Consider the following 19,258-nt stretch of genomic DNA (forward strand, 5'->3'; position numbering starts at 1 on the left):
CAGGAAATTAAACAAACTCAAGTGAGAAGTCCATATTCCTGGTCTAACAATAAAAACCTTGTGTCTGTCCTGTTTGTTTGACTCTTAAGATGCCGATGGGGTATAGTGGCAGAACTGGCAGGTTTACAACAGTGAAGGTTGTTGAAACTGGGATGTTTGATTTGTAAAGAGTCACTTCTTGAAAGGTTTCTCCTGAACAAAGAAGTTTCTGTGCGACTGTTTTGTGGAAGCTTTCCATCACTGCATTGGCCTTTGTGATCACAGCAACAGAACATAGCACGCAGCATAATAAGTCTAAAAGTCATCCAAATAAACAAACTCTGATGCATTTAAATGAGGCTCAAGCCTTCAGAGAGAAAGACTTGGCTTCTGTGGTGTCGCCTGATGAAGGCAAACAATGAAGCTCTATGGTGACGAGTGGATGAAACATCATGCTTGAAGTGCCAAAAAAAACATTTCTCTCCAAAATTAAAAAGTTCTGCCAATAACTTTGCATTGTGAAGGTAGTTGTATTTTTCTATTCCACAGTTATTTCACATATGTGGAAAAACTTCTTCATACTCCTTTTCAGACATAGTTACAAAATAAATGGTGTATTTGTGTGTAATTATGTATGTGTAGCATGTAGCAGGGTTTACATTTAGGAATATGTAAGTACTACTTTTGTTTTGTTTTTCTCTTGGTGGGATGTCTGAAATGAATTCATCAATTCAATTCAGAAACCCACGTTCTTCCAAGTTTAAGCCTTGTTGGTTTGAAGCAAACCTGATGAATTTAGATTTAGTCTTTTTAATATTTCATCCAGTTTGTGCTGTGCACCATATGACTGGCACCAAAAGAGCCATGTCTGACAGTTGGTGCAGTTTTTTTTTTGTTGGGAAGCCTCACTGTGACTCCTGTATGTGTAGTTGTTGTTATGGTGGCCAGAAAACTTGGTTTATCTTGGTCATGTAGGAAGCTGTAAATTTTTGCCGTGGTTTAGTTTTTGGATCAGGATTTTCTTTCAGGAGTTGACATCCTCCAAGTCCATGTTGATGACAAAATGCCTTCACTGTGAAAAGTGACATTCAGTTTATGATAGAGCAAACCATTGATGGATCAGTTGTTGTTTTCAAACCAGTTTTTGTTTCAGTGAGGGTTGCAGTTTGCTGAAGTTTGGACACAGTTGGGGGGATTCCAGAAAACAATAATTCCAAAACATGACAGTGAATCATTGGTATTTGTGGGGGTTAGGTACTTTGGAACTGTAAAATAAATACACATTTTATTAATTACATGCATTGTCTATTAAAAGTTGGCATTTTAATCTATTCTCAATTTATACTCTTTACAAAATGTATAGACTATGCTCAAAATCCAGATCTACTTCAGGTAGACTGAGTAAATATGCTGCATTAGGAGCTTGTTGATTGCGACAAAAGGCACATCACTTCTCTGGAATTTACTTAAGGATATTTAGCCATACATTAGGGGGATGCATATATTTTCGTTTTATATCTTCTGACATCACAACTTGATATTATGTAGTTAACTGTTTTCAGGAGTTGAAATAATGTGCAAATCTGTAAGATTTCAGAAAAATATACATTTTAGCATGAGTTTAAGTGTGCAATCAGCATGAGAAGTCTGAGCAGTTAACTTTTTCTCCACAAATGCAGCAGTTCTTGGTTTACTCTGGTTCAGATGAATCTGTAACCTGAATTAGTGAAAATCCATCTGCGGCGAGGACCTCGTTTCTGCTTCAAACTTATCAGCGGATGGTTTGACGTAGCTGCCAAAGACCTCACAGACTGCACTTGTCAGGAGTAAGCAACACGGAGGCCTGGGGAAAACCTCAGCCGAGGCTGTCCATGACAGCTGGCATGCCACAAGGCCTGAAACAATACACAACCCGTCCCTCCTGACGGCCATCAGTACACACTCGTACAGTCACGGCAGGGGAAGAACGTACGCTCGCCCTGACATCTCCAGACAGCGAAAAATAAACGGACAGAGGGGAAAAAAGAAGAGACACAAAGAATACCAGTGTTCTGCGTAAAAGGAAAACCGATCTGCTTTTTCATCATACTCCTGGGGTGTCATTGTGTAATAAAGATCTTACTGACCCTCCCCAGCCACTGCCATTTTAATGCTTAGTGGCAAAGGAGAGTAAACACCAGTACCACGAAAACACTGGCTGCAGGTCATTAAAATACCTCTGAGAATATAGGATGCTTATCACATAATATGAACCACATTGCTCCACTTACCTCCTGTGTAAATGGGAATGAATGCAGGGTTTTGGTAGATATCACTACCTTTTCAAGTACTCTTTGAAGTCTGGGCAGTGAAAACAAATGTCTGGGAAAGTGAAAACTTAAAACAAAATTCGGGAGGGTGCAGACTTCTGTAAAGGTCACGACCACACATTTTGTTCTTTACAGTATTTCATCTACAGAGCCAAAGTTGGAGCAAGAATGCAAGACTTCAAATATTGTCAGCAATATGCGGGCTTTCCTTTGTGAGGTCAATTTGGAACTTCATTCCCAGATAGATTTGTTATATTATCAGATTTTAGTATTTCTCAAGGCTGAAAAAACTTCCCTTAAAAAAACGGCAAAATGATTTCCAATAGGTTTACCAATAATTCACTAATTTTGAGAACACAAGGATTGATATTTGAGGGGAAAAATTTTTCCTCTAAATTTAATTTAAAAAATTTAAGAAAGACTCGCGATAAGTAAAAACTTATGGGAAGGTTTTTACTTGATGCAAGTAAAAATGATCATTGTAAATGACAAAATGTTCTACGATTAAAACAAATTTGGCAAATTAATTTTGACGTCTTTGTGCTTCACTGAATATTGAGATATGACTTCAATCAAGTATCACATAAGCGACTAAACGTTGATAGGATGCAAGAGCTGTATGGCACTAACAGATTTCCAGACTAACTATTTTTACTGAAGTACAGAACTGTTACTGTGCAATGCCACAGCCTTTAGGTTTTGTTACAAAATCAGGTTTTGCTCATGTAGAGTCTCACTGAATGACTGAAAGTCTGCAGTTTGAATAACATTTGGGGGGCTGCAAGCCTATGTGTCAAGACCAAAAACCTTTTATTTAAGACACAATTCCCTTATTTTGCTCCAAGTCTTACTAACCTGATAAATGCATAGCCTTTGGAAAAGCAGCACCCAGGTTCACCTCCTACCCTCCAACTTTCAGATGCATCCTTCTGTCTCCAGCACACCTGAATCAAATGACACCTCATGACCCGTCCTCTGTTGGATACCTCTAAAGCAGGAGTGTCAAACTCCAGTCCTCAATGGCTGGTGTCCTGCAACTTTTAGATGTGCCTCTGCTGCACCACACCTGAATAGAATAATAAGGTCATTAGCAAGGCTCTTAAGAACTGATCTACACAAGGAGGAGGTAATTAAGCCATTTCATTCCAGTGTTTTGTACCTGTGGCACATCTAAAAACTGCAGGACAGCGGCCCTTGAGGACTGGAGTTTGACACCTGTGATCTAAAGGTTGCAGGATGTTAGCTCTTAGTGACTGGATTTGGACACTTTTGTAACAAGCCACATTGTATAGTTTTTTAAGAAGTCACCAGCTGCAACTCCATTATGGTTTGCTGACAAACTAAAAAATTACTTCTGTATTTATTTAAAGTAGTGCAACTGAGGCCTTAAATAGCACATTTTTAAAAAGCATGGATGTGCAAAATGTTCTCATGTCATTTTTAACCCCAATATGTCAGATATTTTATAAAAATGAAGTGAAATTTTAATCATTGACTTAAAAACAGCCAACTGTCTTTAAGTTTTTGCTGCATTAATGACATTTCAGTGAAAGGTGTTTGAGTTAAAATCTTCCAAAATCTGAAGTGATATTTGGATTTTGTACAACAGAGCAAACCATAACATGGAGCATCACACTCATTTTCTGACGTTAATTTTACAGCCATTTACAACTAAAGCAGAAAATCAAAGCCTAAGCAAATACCAGCAGGAAGAAAGCTCCATCAATGTTCACCTTTATAATGCACTGCTCCTCAGTTTCGTCTCCATCCATCCATCCATCCATTTTCTGTTCACCCTTGTCCCTAATGGGGTCGGGAGGGTTGCTGGCGCCTATCTCCAGCTACGTTCCGGGCGAGAGGCGGGGTACACCCTGGACAGGTCGCCAGTCTGTCGCAGGGCAACACAGAGACATACAGGACAAACAACCATGCACACACACACTCACACCTAGGGAGAATTTAGAGAAACCAATTGACCTGACAGTCATGTTTTTGGACTGTGGGAGGAAGCCGGAGTACCCGGAGAGAACCCACGCATGCACAGGGAGAACATGCAAACTCCATGCAGAAAGACCCCGGCCGGGAATCGAACCCAGGACCTTCTTGCTGCAAGGCAACAGTGCTACCAACTGCGCCACTGTGCAGCCCAGTTTCGTCTCATGTTATTTAATATTGTTAAATGTGCATTAGATCAGCAAAACTCTTACAAGAAGATTTCGACAGCACGTCAAATATTTAAAACCAGTTTGATTCATTCAGCACGCTGGATGTTGGATTCTTTCACAGTTCGCTTTAATCAGGCTTTAAGTAAACAGGCTCAGGCCTGAGCAGCCGTCTGTCTTTGACATTTCTCTCTGACGTTCTCGTTCACCTCGCCTTGGAACTCCTCCTGCATGGTTCATGTTCCTCGACTCTGGGTCCAAGTTGGACCCTCTGAGACCCATTTCCAGGAGTAAATTATTTTCCATTGCCCCAAAACACTGCGACTTTATCAGTTTGGCAGCGTGCTAGCCTCCAGGTTGTCAGGTGATGGTTTCTCTGGATAGTTTAAATGTTAGGGCTTCAGGGAAAGCCTGTTTTAAACTTGATTACCTTCATCCTTTGTAGAAGCAGACTTTCTTGTTCCCTAATGTATTATTCAGCTGTTTAATTCTGTTTCATTTTCCATCGGTTAAACTTCTTACTCTCAGCGGTACATTTTATGATTTAAAGAGGCTCATCAACAATATATTCTCTTAAAATGAACAGAAGTAATGAAACATACATTTCTTGTTTTTGTGGTCTTCCTTATGAGCCACACTGAATGTTTTAAAGGTTTGTTTTTGACAATTTTTTGGTGTAGTGGAATTAGATTCTGTTTGATGTTATCCACTATAATTTACTGTGTGACATGTCATGACTTCTGCCTCAAGAGCGCAGTGACTCATCAAATTGGCTAGTTGGCTTCAGTGTTTCAAGTGATTCAGCAGGAAATCCGCAGAAACCAAAGATCAAAGAAATGTGTTGTAGTCCAAAATATTACGCTTATTTCCTCAAGAGGGAACGGCAAGGACAGAGGAGGGGGGTGGGGTAACAGGAGGCAAGGGTCAGGCTGGGAGTTGTGTTAGTCACTGTTATTGTTTGTTTGTCCAAAATGACGTTGGCATTAATCATGATGTTAATGAGCCGATAATTCTCTCTGGGGAAGATTTTGCAAGATTTTAATAGCTTTATAGAAACTTGTAACTTGTTAAACAACATTAGGGAAATGTTGACTGTATGCAGTCACTTTGACTAATATCGAATACTACAGGGAGTATAAGAAGCAGCCCATGTCTTTGTTTTAAATAATTTACAATAACATTTTAATTCTTATAACCTCTGGTAGGGGTTTGGAAGATTTATAATCAAAGAGACCCTTTTTACCCAACAGACTATCTTAATAAAACTTGTTTAGAGCTGCAAAGGTTTCATAATCTATTTTAAAAAGACAACTTTTAGTTTTAGTAAAAGATCTCCTTCAGGAAATTTGTCGCGATTTTTAAAGAATCATCCTTTCTTCTATTTATTTATCACCTAATAACTGCTGGAGACAGGCACTAGTCCCTTCATGACCCTGCAAGGAAAAGTGGGAATAGAAAAAGGATGGATGGATAAAACTTTTGCAAAAAGAAGATGGGTAGATTCCCTCTATGGGAGGTTGATATTTGAGAAGAAATTATATTGTAAATAAAGAAAAAGCACCATTTTTCCAGCCTATAAAAAGATAAATAGATATAAAAAATATATCACTGGCACTTTTACCGGTTGATCTACGTTCCCACCCTCATCTATGGTCATGAGCTTTGGGTCATGACCGAAAGAACGAGATCGCGGATACAAGCGGCCGAAATGGGTTTTCACCGTAGGGCGTCTGGGCTCTCCCTTAGAGATAGGGTGAGAAGCTCAGTCATCCGGGAGGGACTCAGAGTAGAGCCGCTGCTCCTTCACATCGAGAGGAGCCAGTTGAGGTGGCTCGGGCATCTGGCCAGGATGCCTCCTGGACGCCTCCCTGGTCAGGTGTTCCCGGCACATCCCACCGGGAGGAGGCCCCGGGGAAGACCCAGGACACGCTGAAGGGGCTATGTCTCTTGGTTGGCCTGGGAACGCCTCGGGATTCCCTCGGAAGAGCTGGAAGAAGTGGCCGGGGAGAGGGAAGTCTGGGCCTCCCTTCTGAAGCTGCTACCCCGCGACCCGACCTCGGATAAGCTGAAGATGGATGGATGGATGGATGGATGGATGGATGGATGGATGGATGGATGGATAGCACTTTTAGTGTCATTCTATTGTGGAGATTCAATGCAAGTACTCAATCAAAAAAGTGAAAACCTGATGTTCAAGAGCAATTATTGAAGACTAAAGAGCCACTTACAGACCACTACTCTAAGGATACTTTGGATAAAAAAAAAAACAAGAAGAGAAAAACTAACTTCAGAATATAAACATGAATACAAATATTATTGATTATTCAAACCAGTCAGGTTGAACTGATCGAAAGGAAACTCTTAAAGGCCAGGACATTAAACTTTACAATAACTTTGAGAACTCAAGGTCAGACCTTTTAAGTAGCTTTTACAGGTTCTTCCTCCTACAGAATTTTTGCGCGATGACTAAGGCTGCAGTATTCTTTTTAAAATCCTTTCAAAAATACATTTCTAATGCAATGACAACAAGTTTCTGTGTCATTGATTGAAAGGTATTGATTCTATAAGGGACTCTTATGGAAAGCAAGCTAACAGACCAGAACAGGAAGTGAAACAGTTTTTCTTTAAAAACTCACCAGTCCTGATTTATACAACAGAGACATGTAGAGATCAATGTAGCGCCTCCAAACAAACCACTATTCATTTACAGCTTTAACAGAATGAGTCATCAATACTACTTCCTACAGCTCCTGTGAATCTAATTTCCTTTTTCTGCTCTAGTCAAAGGGTTTGTGTTTATGTTTAGCAATCTGTTTCCAATCTGTAAACTTTCTTTCTGCAGTAGTATCCATTCTCTCTTTGTCCCGAAACACACTTTTTTCCAATTCTTTGTTGTCTCCATGAAATGGCCCAAGATTGATGAAGGATGAGGGGATTTTTGTCCTTGGCAGCAGTTACATGAGTTATAAAACGGTAACATCAACTAGATGAGCAATTCAGTCTAACTCAAATGTTGGAGTAGAGTGCATTGTTCCTCAGTGGCGTAGTTGGAGCTTAACAGAAATAGAAAAGACAAATTACAAAAAGCCAATTTTTACACAGCTTTCTATAACTTACAGACTTCATAAAATAATGACTCATCTAAGCAAATCTATACACAAAAAGCAAGTTTTAAATTTAAACCTTCAAACCAACATACATATGAAGGCTTTAATTCTGTTTTTTTCCTGATTATCAGTTGAAAAAATTGAATTGGTGACAATGTCTGAAAATCATCTTGCAAGATGACGAAAGGGCAAAATGAAAGTGACAGGTGTTGTTCAGTGAAAACAAAATTAACTTGACTCAGTCATTTTCACCTACTATTAAAAAAATATTAAAGGATAAGATAATGCCGGTGCTTCTTCACTGCAAAAACACAAAATTTTACCAATAATTTTGGTCTAGTTTCTAGTACAAATATCTTAAGACAGTTGAACTAAGACAAAACTAACTTACAAGTGACTTATCAGCAAGAAACAAGATCTTGGTTTAAGTCAATAATTCCTTAATATGGATGAAAAAGTGCTAGCTCCACTGGTAGATTATTTTCAGGTATGGTAAGAACAGGTAAACCCTATCATTCCTCTAAAGACCAACGGCCCATATGAGCCTCTGGTGTCCAGATCACCATTTCAGGGCTGACCGAGGCAGTTAACCCCACAGAAATCGGCAAGACACCAGAAGAGAGTCCCCACAAGACGTTCCTGAGAAATCTTTAAAAATATATATATAATTTCAACTCTATGTTTTCTTAATGATTTCCAACATTTCTTGATGGAAGGCAACATATTTATTTGACTGATTCTTTTTGTATGTACAGAAGTTCCAATCTCTTCTGTGAAACTTTGCAGCTCTCTAAGTGTTATTTTTGGCCTCTCTGTTATTTGTCTGATCAATTCACGCCCTGCTTGGTTTGTAAGTTTGGGTGGTCTGCCATTTCTTGACAGATTTCTTTTGTGGTACCAGATCCTTTCCAGTCCTAATAACAGATTTAATGGTCCAATGAATATTTTGGGTTTTTTAAGTGTTTTCAAACAGAACCAAAACTTTATTCCTCGTTTAGAGAGTAACTTGGTTTTCTTTGTTCTGTTTATTTGGTATTACAGAATTTGCTGTGTTGGCCCACTGGCATCCAAGAAAGGCAAACTGATCACAACAGAAAGAGTTCAAATATCTTGAAAGTCTACTTTCTCATGATCCAAAATGCAAACCTCAATGATAAAAATGAAATAATGAGGTCATCCTCTACCAAGTACCTACAGAGACTAAGGAATGCCTTTATAGATCGGTGTAAAGGTAAAAACAAAGTCAACACTATCTATGTGTATCATGTCATTCATCAGATACCCCACTTATAAAATAGCTTTGCCAAAGGAGGAACTAGATGGCACTTAGAGCAAGACAAGAAAGCTCCTCACAAGGCGTGAAGGCTTTTACTGTAAGTTGAGATTGGGCTAAATAGAATAAGGGAAGCCAATGACTAATAAGTGTTAGAGTAACAGTTTTGGGTGAGCAAAGATTCTCACCTATGAACTGTTGAATGAAGATCTCAGGCAGCAGAAACCCAATGTGGACAAAGTGGACAAAAGAGAAGTAATGACGGACATGTCAGTCTCAAACAACAGAAACACCAGAAATAAGGAAAAAGTGCTAAAAAAATAGAGTGGTAGAAAAAATAAATAGAGTGCTCTTTGTGATCTATAAAAGTGGATTCAGCAGAAAACAGGAAGTACCTCTGGGATCTCAGTCCAGAAGATCAAATTCAAAGAAAAAGCAAAGCTTGTGTCAAAATGTCAAGCTCTATGGCCTCAGGTAAAATACCTGGACATAAAAGTTGAAAAAATATGATTGTGCATTTGGTTGAACTGAAACCTTCATATTCCGGACATGAAACAATAGTGTTTGCATTGTAACCTTATAGAAAAAAGGCCCTTATTGTAAATCCTTTAATGTCTGCATGTTCTTCTGTGCACGCTTGGCTTTATTTTGGCTTCCTCTAACAGCAACGCTCTCACATGTTTGGTTAATTGGCAACTCCAAATGGCCCTTTGGTTAATGTGTGACCACGCTTGTCATACCTGAGTGTATCATGTATTGAACCTGTTCTAGACTGACTAATCCAAAATGTTCCAAATCTTTCATTTTATGATTAGATGCAGAAAATTGATACATTTCTCATTTAGTTTCTTCAGCATGAAGGCATGACAGACCTATGTTTCTTATAAACATATATCTACAAGAAACCTATGTCTCTTGTAGGTCTACTACATTGAATTGTAGTAGACCTTTATTACTAAAGAAGTAATAATTGAAGAATTATCATCTTCCTCTATATTTTCCCTGTAAAAAGCATAAGAAATAAATTAGAGCACAGTTACTTTCATGGATACATAAAAAGTATAAAAACTTGTACTGAATTATAAAATCAAACGATGTCCAGGTCTTACACAATGTCCTGGTTTGGAATAAACAAAAGATCTGTGAGTCAGCGCCCTGAGTGGCAACATTGCATACCAGGAGGGAATGTGCTTCTCACGTCGGTAAATGGATCTGAATATTTGCAGGGTTGTTGCTTTTCGTTTCAGATGTTGTTTTCTTTGACATTGTGATTCAAAGTTGGTCAGGCCTCATTTATAATGTGTGCTGGTGGTATCATTTCAGCAGGCAGTGGGGCACATAGGGGTGAATGATCCCCCTCCTCCCTTTCCTTTCCCTTAACTCAAACTGTCAACTGGCAAATCATGCTCTCATGAAAACCAGACATTTAATTGTTCTCAGATGCTGAAGCTTTTGGTGTGACTTTGCTCTCTTCTAAGCTTGGATTAATTCAGCGCCTGTTGATTAGAAATGCTTGCGTGCCTCGACGGCTCGAGGTCTGAATCAACATGAGTGCAGACTGATCAAAAGGTCAATGGTATCAGAACAAAAACAACAAAGAGAAGTGAAATGTTTGGACCACTAAGGATTCAACAGAAACTTGGACTGCGTTCAACTGACCAGCATTTAAAAAGCTTCATATCTCCCCACATTCATCTAAAATATTATTCAGTTATTTGCATTGTGTTGTGGAAGTGATTTTACTGATTAAGAAATGAATTGAGAAAGGTTTTTGCAAGTCTGAAAGCATTTGGATGGTGTGACAGAAAAATCTGTGGTTTGGACTAATGGAAAATAATAAACAATCTGAAAATGCTGCAAAATTCAGCTCTGTATGCTAATTTTTTGTAAAATAAATAAATAGTCAGGGTAGTCAAATCATTGGCACCACACATCATTAAGGGTTTACTGATAAAAAATTCAACTATTTAGTCTCCTTAGTCTTAAGATATTTGAATTCCTAGATAAAGTATTTAAACCTTTGGATTTAAGGAGCCATAGAGGAATCTGAAATATGTGCATGTTCAAACTCTTAAGTCCATAGTTTTCTCAGAACTCTCTAATGCAGCTGTAGCATAACATAAAATATTGTTTCAATAATGCTATATTTATGTTTGTTTTTTTTTTTTTGATGATGTGATGTAATGCTCTAATGTCAAATGTTGTGTTTTCATTTGCTATAAGCGTAAAATCATCTAATTAGTAGTACCAGAACTTTAGTCTGTGTGTAATCAATCTACATGTTTTTCACTTACTTAACTGACATAAAGAAACTCATTATTATTTTTGATTATTGAATATAACTACATAATCAGAGGCCAATCCCTCCCTGACCTCATACTGAAGATTTCAGGAATAAGCCTTTTGATTTTTTTTTATACTATATGACAGGAATTTTTCACCAGATGTTTAGTTTCTCTGACTGTTCACTAAACTTTTCATTCAGCACCAAAACAGAACTGAAGTCTCTGTATTAACCACAGTGTGAATCTTATTTCTGTTGGATCATAACTAATCTGTGCAATATTCTCACTATTGGTGTCGTTCACCCCCTCACTCTCACCCAAACTTAAAGTCTTTTTTTTTTTTTTTGCGTGCTTTAGTCTTGCTTTGATGGACTTTGTTTTCTTTTTTCATGAACCATATTTGTTTCAGTTTACATTTGTTTCCCCAGAGAGATTTTTCATCGCATTACATGTACACTCCTGGGATTTTATGGGTCGTGACTAGTTAATCTTGTTAAAATGTTTTCATTTTCTGTTTGATGTCCTTCTAGGAACAATTTGTTTTTTTTAATCCTGTTTGTTTTCTATTCTGATTTTTTAATTGAAAAGCATTTATAAGTAAATACATCTCTTTTGAGTAGTAAAAAAATTACTTGAGGTCTTAGTTGGTTGAAGCAGCCCGTCTTCCTCTCTTTTAGCCCATGGTGCTCAGCCATTGTCCCATGTGGGATCATGGCTTTTGCTGCAGAGCAAAGTGGAGAAAGCTTCTCACTCAACTTTCTCATTCACAGGAAGGTAATGATTGTAAGGGAAATGCAATCTTCTAATGAGAAGATTCATTTTGCAACTGGTTCAAGTGTCCTTTTATATAAATCTAAATAAACAAAACTGAGTGATTCCAAGTGAGTTGACAGCAAACTGACATCACACATGTGCCTGTCAGTAAACTTAACAAGTGCCATGTAACTCAGGAGAAAATGTGAACTAATAAAATTCCCCTAATGTAACACAAAGACACACTGCACAAAACAAATCCTTTTTGTCTAGTTTTTTAGTGTAAATATTTTAGTACACTTGAAATAAGACAAAACTAAATTGCAAGTAAAGAGTAAAAGGCTATTTTTATGTAATAAGGTGATCAGTGATCAATATTCTTTGGCTTTCTGAAGGTATTTTAACAGTTTTATTTTGACTTTACCGCCTTTTTCACTTATTTTCACTCCAGAACCTGAGTGTCTAATCACTAAAAAGAAGAGGGCTAAATTATCTGGATGAACAGACAACATGGCCATATACCATACTTCCTTAATTCACTGCGGTGTTGTTACATGTCTTTACTGGTTTTAATTTCTAGTTGTTGAAGACATCTAGTACCCCCCTGTCCACGTTTTCATTATTGTTGAATTTTAGGACAATTTTCAGTTATTTTCAGGTACAGGGCAAGAACAGGACAAAGAATGAGTGAAAAAACAGCCAAATTCAAAGAAAAGAATTTTTTAAAAAGCCTGACAGACACAGGGATATCTGGCTGCTTGGGAAATGAAGATAAAGAAATTGGGGGTGGCTTAATTTTTTCACAGTACTGTAAATCTGTTCAATCATTGCCAATTTTTTTCAGCGCTTCAATTTGGTCTGTTAATCAAACATTATATATTTTTTTTCAACTTCCTATTAGTCATACTGGGAATAAATTTAACAGATCAGCTGACGTATACAGCAAGGTCGCTGCAAGCAAAGCTAAAGACAGCTGGTGTTTATGCTAAGAGCCCAATCACAGGCATATCTGTGCAGTGACCTAAGACAGCCTTGTGCCTGTTAAGATCATCTCCTGACCATCAGGCCAGTGTGTATGTGAGCGTCTCTATGGACTTGATAGTGCTCAGCTCCAGGGATGTGGACTGGCAGGGGGAGAATATTTATGCTCTCTGAGCATAAATGTTCCTGGTACGCAGATTTAGAGAACAAAATCATCAAGCAAAAGGTCAAAATGATCTGTTCAAGAGGAGCTGCTGATTACAGCACCTGGCAAATCATGCACAGCATCTGTTGGTATAAGACAACATGGCTGCTCTTATGTATGTTAAATTTACTAGTCACCAGGGTCCCATCCTATCTGTGAAACAAGCAATAAAACATCCTCTCCACCCACATCATATGAGCTCTGAGGAAACAACACTTGTGCTGGTTTTAGTAATCTGACTTTTTAATTTATAAAGGAATATGTAAGAAATTTGGGATTTGTTGTTCAAAAGACCATTTCCATTACTGAGAATGAGTTACTGCCCAGGGTGAGTCATCCATGTGCAATTTCTTTCCAAAATGACTCGCGCTTACTGAGCATGCAGTCTGCGGAGTTACACAGCAAGATGGAAAAATTAAACTTATTTTTGCTGTCATTTCCAATTGAGGTAATAAGACAGTGGCAAGACATTTATTATCAGTTCATACTTGATGATATTTTTCCATTTATGATAATTAAATTTATGTGATATCCACTGGTCAGCCTAAGAGGGAAACTGCACATAAATCCAAGATGTGTGAATGGTTCCACAGATGCATTTTCTGCCATTTTGTTCCTCTCGTGTGCTTTGTAATAATAGAAATTAATATATATATATATATATATATATATATATATACATATGCTGAGCACGAGAAACTAGATAAAAAAAAATATATGTGCTCAGCACATACATATATATATGCTGAGCACGAGAAACTAGAGAAATACCAGGGCCTCAGGGAGGAACTGGAGAGGGCCTGGAAGGTGAAGACCACAGTGGTGCCTGTAGTCATCGGGGCCCTCGGGGCAGTCACCCCCAAACTGGACCAATGGCTACAACAGATCCCAGGAACAACATCAGACATCTCAGTCCAGAAATGTGCAGTCCTTGGCACAGCCAAGATACTGCGCAGAACCCTCAAGCTCCCAGGCCTCTGGTAGAGGACCCGAGCTCAGAGGATAAGAACCACCCGCGGTGGGTGAGAAGGGAATTTTATACTGCTCAAAAAAATAAAGGGAACACTTTAAGTGTTAAACACCTGTTTAAGTGTTCCCTTTATTTTTTGAGCAGTATATATATATATATATATATATATATATATATATATATATATATATATATATATATAAACTTTGTTAAAATTGTTTTCAAAAATTATAATTTAATATTGGTGTTTTATGTTTCTGTAAGAAGAAAGACATCCTGAATAAAAAAGCACCCAGCACAAGTCTTATTTTACACATCTCTGACTCACTTTGTGCAGTGACTAATTTGAAAAAGACTCATGATGTCTGACTAACATTGTCACTGTATTATTAATAGTCTAAACACCAGTTTCTGCACCGCATTTTAAATCTATCAAATATTTTTTTAAAAATCCAGCTCCAGTGTATCACTACTTATTGAGAGTTTTATGCAGCTACTTTTCCAAATTCCTGTTGTAGCTTGCTGTGCTGCCATGAAAATGCTTGAACTGAAAAAACAAACAAAAACTTTAAAAGTAAGAGAAGATCCAGCTTCAAGTGTTACTGTTATATCCGTTTTCCTCTAGAACAGCGCTACAACACTTTTCCACTTATAAGGACTATGTTCTATGGAACTTAAAGGGTAATATTTCTAATAAGATGATTTGTTATCTCTTTAAGTCACCACCAGATGGTGTTAAGTGGTCTACTAAAGGTTTTGCTCTATTAGGCATCTTCTGTTCAAATATTGAGTTCAGTGTTTTTACAAACAAGAATAAACATGGAACTAGAATGACATAGCTGTTAACTCTAACAGTGTAGAGTTACACATTGTGCAATGTTTATATTGATGTAAAACAACTGAAATTGTGAATAAAAGTGAAATAAAAAAATAAGTAGTACATATAAAGTATTCAAAAAGATGTTAAATAAAAACATAGTGGAAAATAAAGAAAGGTCATTTCACAGCCAATGTAAAACAGTATTGAAAGGCTGATCCTCTTGAGTTTTATATCTGGTTTTGGGATTACACCGAATTTCAGTTTGAGTTGAAGTACGTGGCTTTAACAATCCAGTAATTCAAGAAGGAGCTTAAATTTGCAGGACCCTGAAAATTTAAGTTTAGAATTAAATTCTAAGACAGGTGACCAGTGCAAATTCATTGAAATGGGACTGATACGAACCCTTTTGTTTATCTCAAAGACTTGTTAACTCAATTTTCTGTTGTTATACGTTAAAGGTGGGTTAGATGAGGGAATGTTACTCTGTAAAGTAAGATTCTCTCATTCCCTCTAACGTTTTGACACCAAACTTCTTGCTTTGGAGATATTTCTGAAATTATTGAAAATAATTGATTTACATTCAAGAGAAACTGACTGGACAAAAGCAACAACTGGTTTCCTAAAATTAGGATCAACAGGACTTTAAATGACTAAACATGTAAACCATCTTCTCTGGTGTAAGGAAAAACTCTCAGTCTTCTCAGAGTTTAGTTTAAGGAAATTAAGATTTGTCCAAGAGGGTGTACATACATTAAATATAAGTGGGTCCAGGATAGAGCCTTGGGGTATCCCACATATTAGATTACACTACAGTTTCGGTTTAAAAGGTTGGATTTGAACTGCTCTTAAACCATCCCAGAGATTCCCAACAAATTATCATTCCTGTAAGTTAGATGGTGTGATTGACTGTGTCAAAGGATTCTAAATTTTTTAATCTTCAATTTTTTGAAGACTAAATAAATAAATTTCACAAAAAGAGATTGACATTCATCAAAAATGTTTTGTTGTTCAAGAGACTAAACTGATTAGTCACAAATTTCCAAAGGTTTTTTTATGCATAAGAGGAGTTAGTCTTGTCAGTTAGTTTCATAAGAAATGATTGATCTGTGATCTGCTTCACCTGCCATTAATATAACATGTGACTGAGTCCTTCACACATTCTTTGTGTCCGTGTTTTTGGCTCTGAATGTTTAAATCTGTTTTTCAGGATTGAAATGAGTTTCACTGTCCTCGAGTCGAAGAAATGTGCTGAAATCATTTGGATCTACAATGTATCCGTGACAGCTATCCGCTGCCAAATAGTTAAAAGTCGTGTTGTTATGCTCTGTAGGCGTTGCCACTAAATACCGCTGATTACACATTCCCTTGTTTTCACCCATTTTCAGTTTTGTGGTCTTTTTCTTAGATGCTTCTCAATTAATGTATGGTTTGGGATTGTTGTGCAGTAAAAAGTAGTCTTATGATTAAATTTTCCTCACACGCATATGAGATGAAGTCATGTTATCTAAGTAACACCTGTTGTCATGCAGTGTAAACACACCCAGTCTTTTAAAAGGTTTTTTTTTTATCAAATTGAGCGCTGAGATTCAGCTCGAGTCTCCTAAAAGTCCAAGGAGAGGGGTGGTGTTCCCAGAGGGGTGTTTGCTTAAGCCTCATTTTATAGCCATGATGCTTATTCCAGACACGATCTGAGGCTGAAGCACAGAGAAGTGGCACAAAACTAGCAAACCACTTCCTTACTTCAGGATTTAGATGACTTTTTACTGTTTTTACTAGATAACCTTTTTTCCCCCTATACTTAGATGCACCAAACATGGTTTGGATGTTGTTTTCCTCACACAAACCGTGCCGTGTTGGTTTAACCTTAGAATGTCGCCCTGAGATCCAAAAACTCCTCTCATGCAAGACAGATTTGTATGCAATCGGTGGAGGTATTTCCTGCATTATTTTCATTTTGCTCTCTGATATGCCCTTTGATGCCGGGGCACATACTGTTCATTGCATTAAAGCTGATTGCAGCTTACCTTTAAAGGTAAAAAAGCCTGGAGCAATCTGGATGGTGATCTGTGGTCAAGGCTAACTTCTGCTCTGAGCTATCACTTCAATGTGCCATGACATTCTAATGGCTCGGTCCCAGGCCGGATCAAAGAGCTGTTTGTGGTCAGGGATGGAGATTACACTTGGCCGCTGTGCCATTCCCTCATAGCAGCCAGAACAGATCCCAGAGGTTTTCAAATCCCAGATGTTTATCGGCCCTGTACCCAAACAAACAAGATGAACATCACTGAACACAGTCATGCAAACGTAATCTTTCTTTATGTTAAGCATGGTTCAAATTGTGTCTGTTGCCTGCATTTGTGCTCCTAGACTTAAATCAGTCTCCAGAGATTACATGAGGACAAGAACTACAGGACAAGCTTATGGTCTTGATTCTCAAACTGTGGTACAAGTATCACTAGTATTACTTGGTGTTTCCACAGTGGCACCCAGAGGAAATTTTTATATGAATTATTTACAATTAGTGATGTCAATTCTTTAAAACAAATTAATCAGATGAATTACTCTGTAGTGATGTGATTAATCAGAATTACTGTATTCTTAACTTTGTAAGCTTGAAATGTGTTTAAGAAAATCTTTTATTGTCTCAAATCAAACATGTCTGAAGACTGTCAGTTTTCCAAGTTCTCATATTCAGGAAGGTTTAAAATAAGTGACTTTGTTTCAAATGTTAATTTAGAAATGTTTATGGTAGCTAAACTGGCTCTTTGGTGGAAGGGTAATTAATTGTTGCAATATGTACAAGTTTTTGTACATAATAAGATGATTGGGATAACTCTCCGGAGAACTTTTTAAAGTGAAATTTGTTTAACTCTCCTTGCTTATCGTTTCACTCTTGATTGCTTGACAGCCCTCTGCAGGAGAGAGACTTGTAGGTCAAAATAAATAATGCGATTAATCTGCATTATGTAATACTGTGTTAACATGTTTAACTTTTTAGATCAATCGCTCGTTAACCCGTTAACGTGTTAATGTTGACAGCCCTACTTACAATATAAATATGAATCAAAATAACTTTTATACAGAGTTAACAAGCCCAACCCCAACAAGGAAAAGTGGTTAAAGCACGTTGCCATTTGCTTTAAATGAATCCAGCTCTATAGGAAATTAAACTGGTTAATATTTCACAAACTCCCAGTAGAAATCATATTATTTGAGAGTAAACCAAAAAATGCCATTAACTACTACTGATGCTTACTGCCATTGACCTCTGACTTCAGAGTTTGGATCTGGGAATAACATTAAAACCAAGTTACCCATATGTTATTTGGAAAACCAGATTTGAGATTTTTGTACTCAATGATCAGTGTCTTGTATTGTTAAAAGTACAATACAGTATAATTACCTGTATGTAAAAAGTAAAGTGGCTTTAGATGCAGTTAAAGCCACTGTATGTCTTGTCTTCATTAAAGGCGTTTAAAGAACCATGTCCTCATACAGAAGTTGTACTTTGTAAGTTTGGGCTATTTTTCGCTGCACACTCAGAAACTAACAGCTACATGACTCAACATTTAGCTCATTACCACGTCAGAAGCTATTGTTTTAATGTGTCTTATTTGAAAAACGTAGCAGTTTTTTGTAGTGAGGTGGCACTGAACGGTTTAAAGTTACTTTCAGTAATACAAGAAAGTCATTATAAAATCAAGAAGGTTAAGGGGAAAAAATGAGCAAATAAAAAGAATAAGAGTAGATGACAAATGAGATGCGCAGAAATACTGCTGCAGAGAGTTTTGGCTCTGACTCTACAGTCCAGCAACACAAATCATCTGTAGGAAGTGACACAGTCTGTCACTGATTAACAAATCATAATATTGCAAAGAACATGAAAGAACAGGTGTGTGGGTCAATTCCGACTATGTCTGTTTGATTTGCGGATTCATTAACATCCTTGTTTTCCATACTGTAATTCCCAGGTGGGGAACAGCTTCAAACCACAGGCCTAATTGGGAGCATGTGTTTTTGCACAGCGTCCAAGGCATGCTGGACTTTTCCAGGCTCAATTTAACTTCTGGAAAGGATCTCACAAATCCAGTATAGGATGTATTTCAATAAATCAATGTAAAACATTTTAAATTACCATAAGCACTGGACAAGTTTCTTTGCTGATGGTTCTAAGGACATTTATCCACCCTCCCTTTTGTTTCAACCTTTAAGAGTCCCTTCACTCTTTTCAAACTGTCCAGACCACTTGAGTGCCTGTATAAAGAATAAGGTGGATCTGGATCTGACAGGCGCGTCTCTTGAGCCGGCAGCAGACCAAACTGTGGCCGTCAGCTGGGCGAGATCTGCTCCTGGCAGGCGGCACAACGTCCTAGGATGGCCTTCCAGGAGACAACTGTCTTACTAATTAGAAAGC

Source organism: Xiphophorus couchianus, chromosome 7 (assembly GCF_001444195.1).
Source record: "Xiphophorus couchianus chromosome 7, X_couchianus-1.0, whole genome shotgun sequence".
In the NCBI taxonomy this organism is placed as follows: domain Eukaryota; kingdom Metazoa; phylum Chordata; class Actinopteri; order Cyprinodontiformes; family Poeciliidae; genus Xiphophorus; species Xiphophorus couchianus.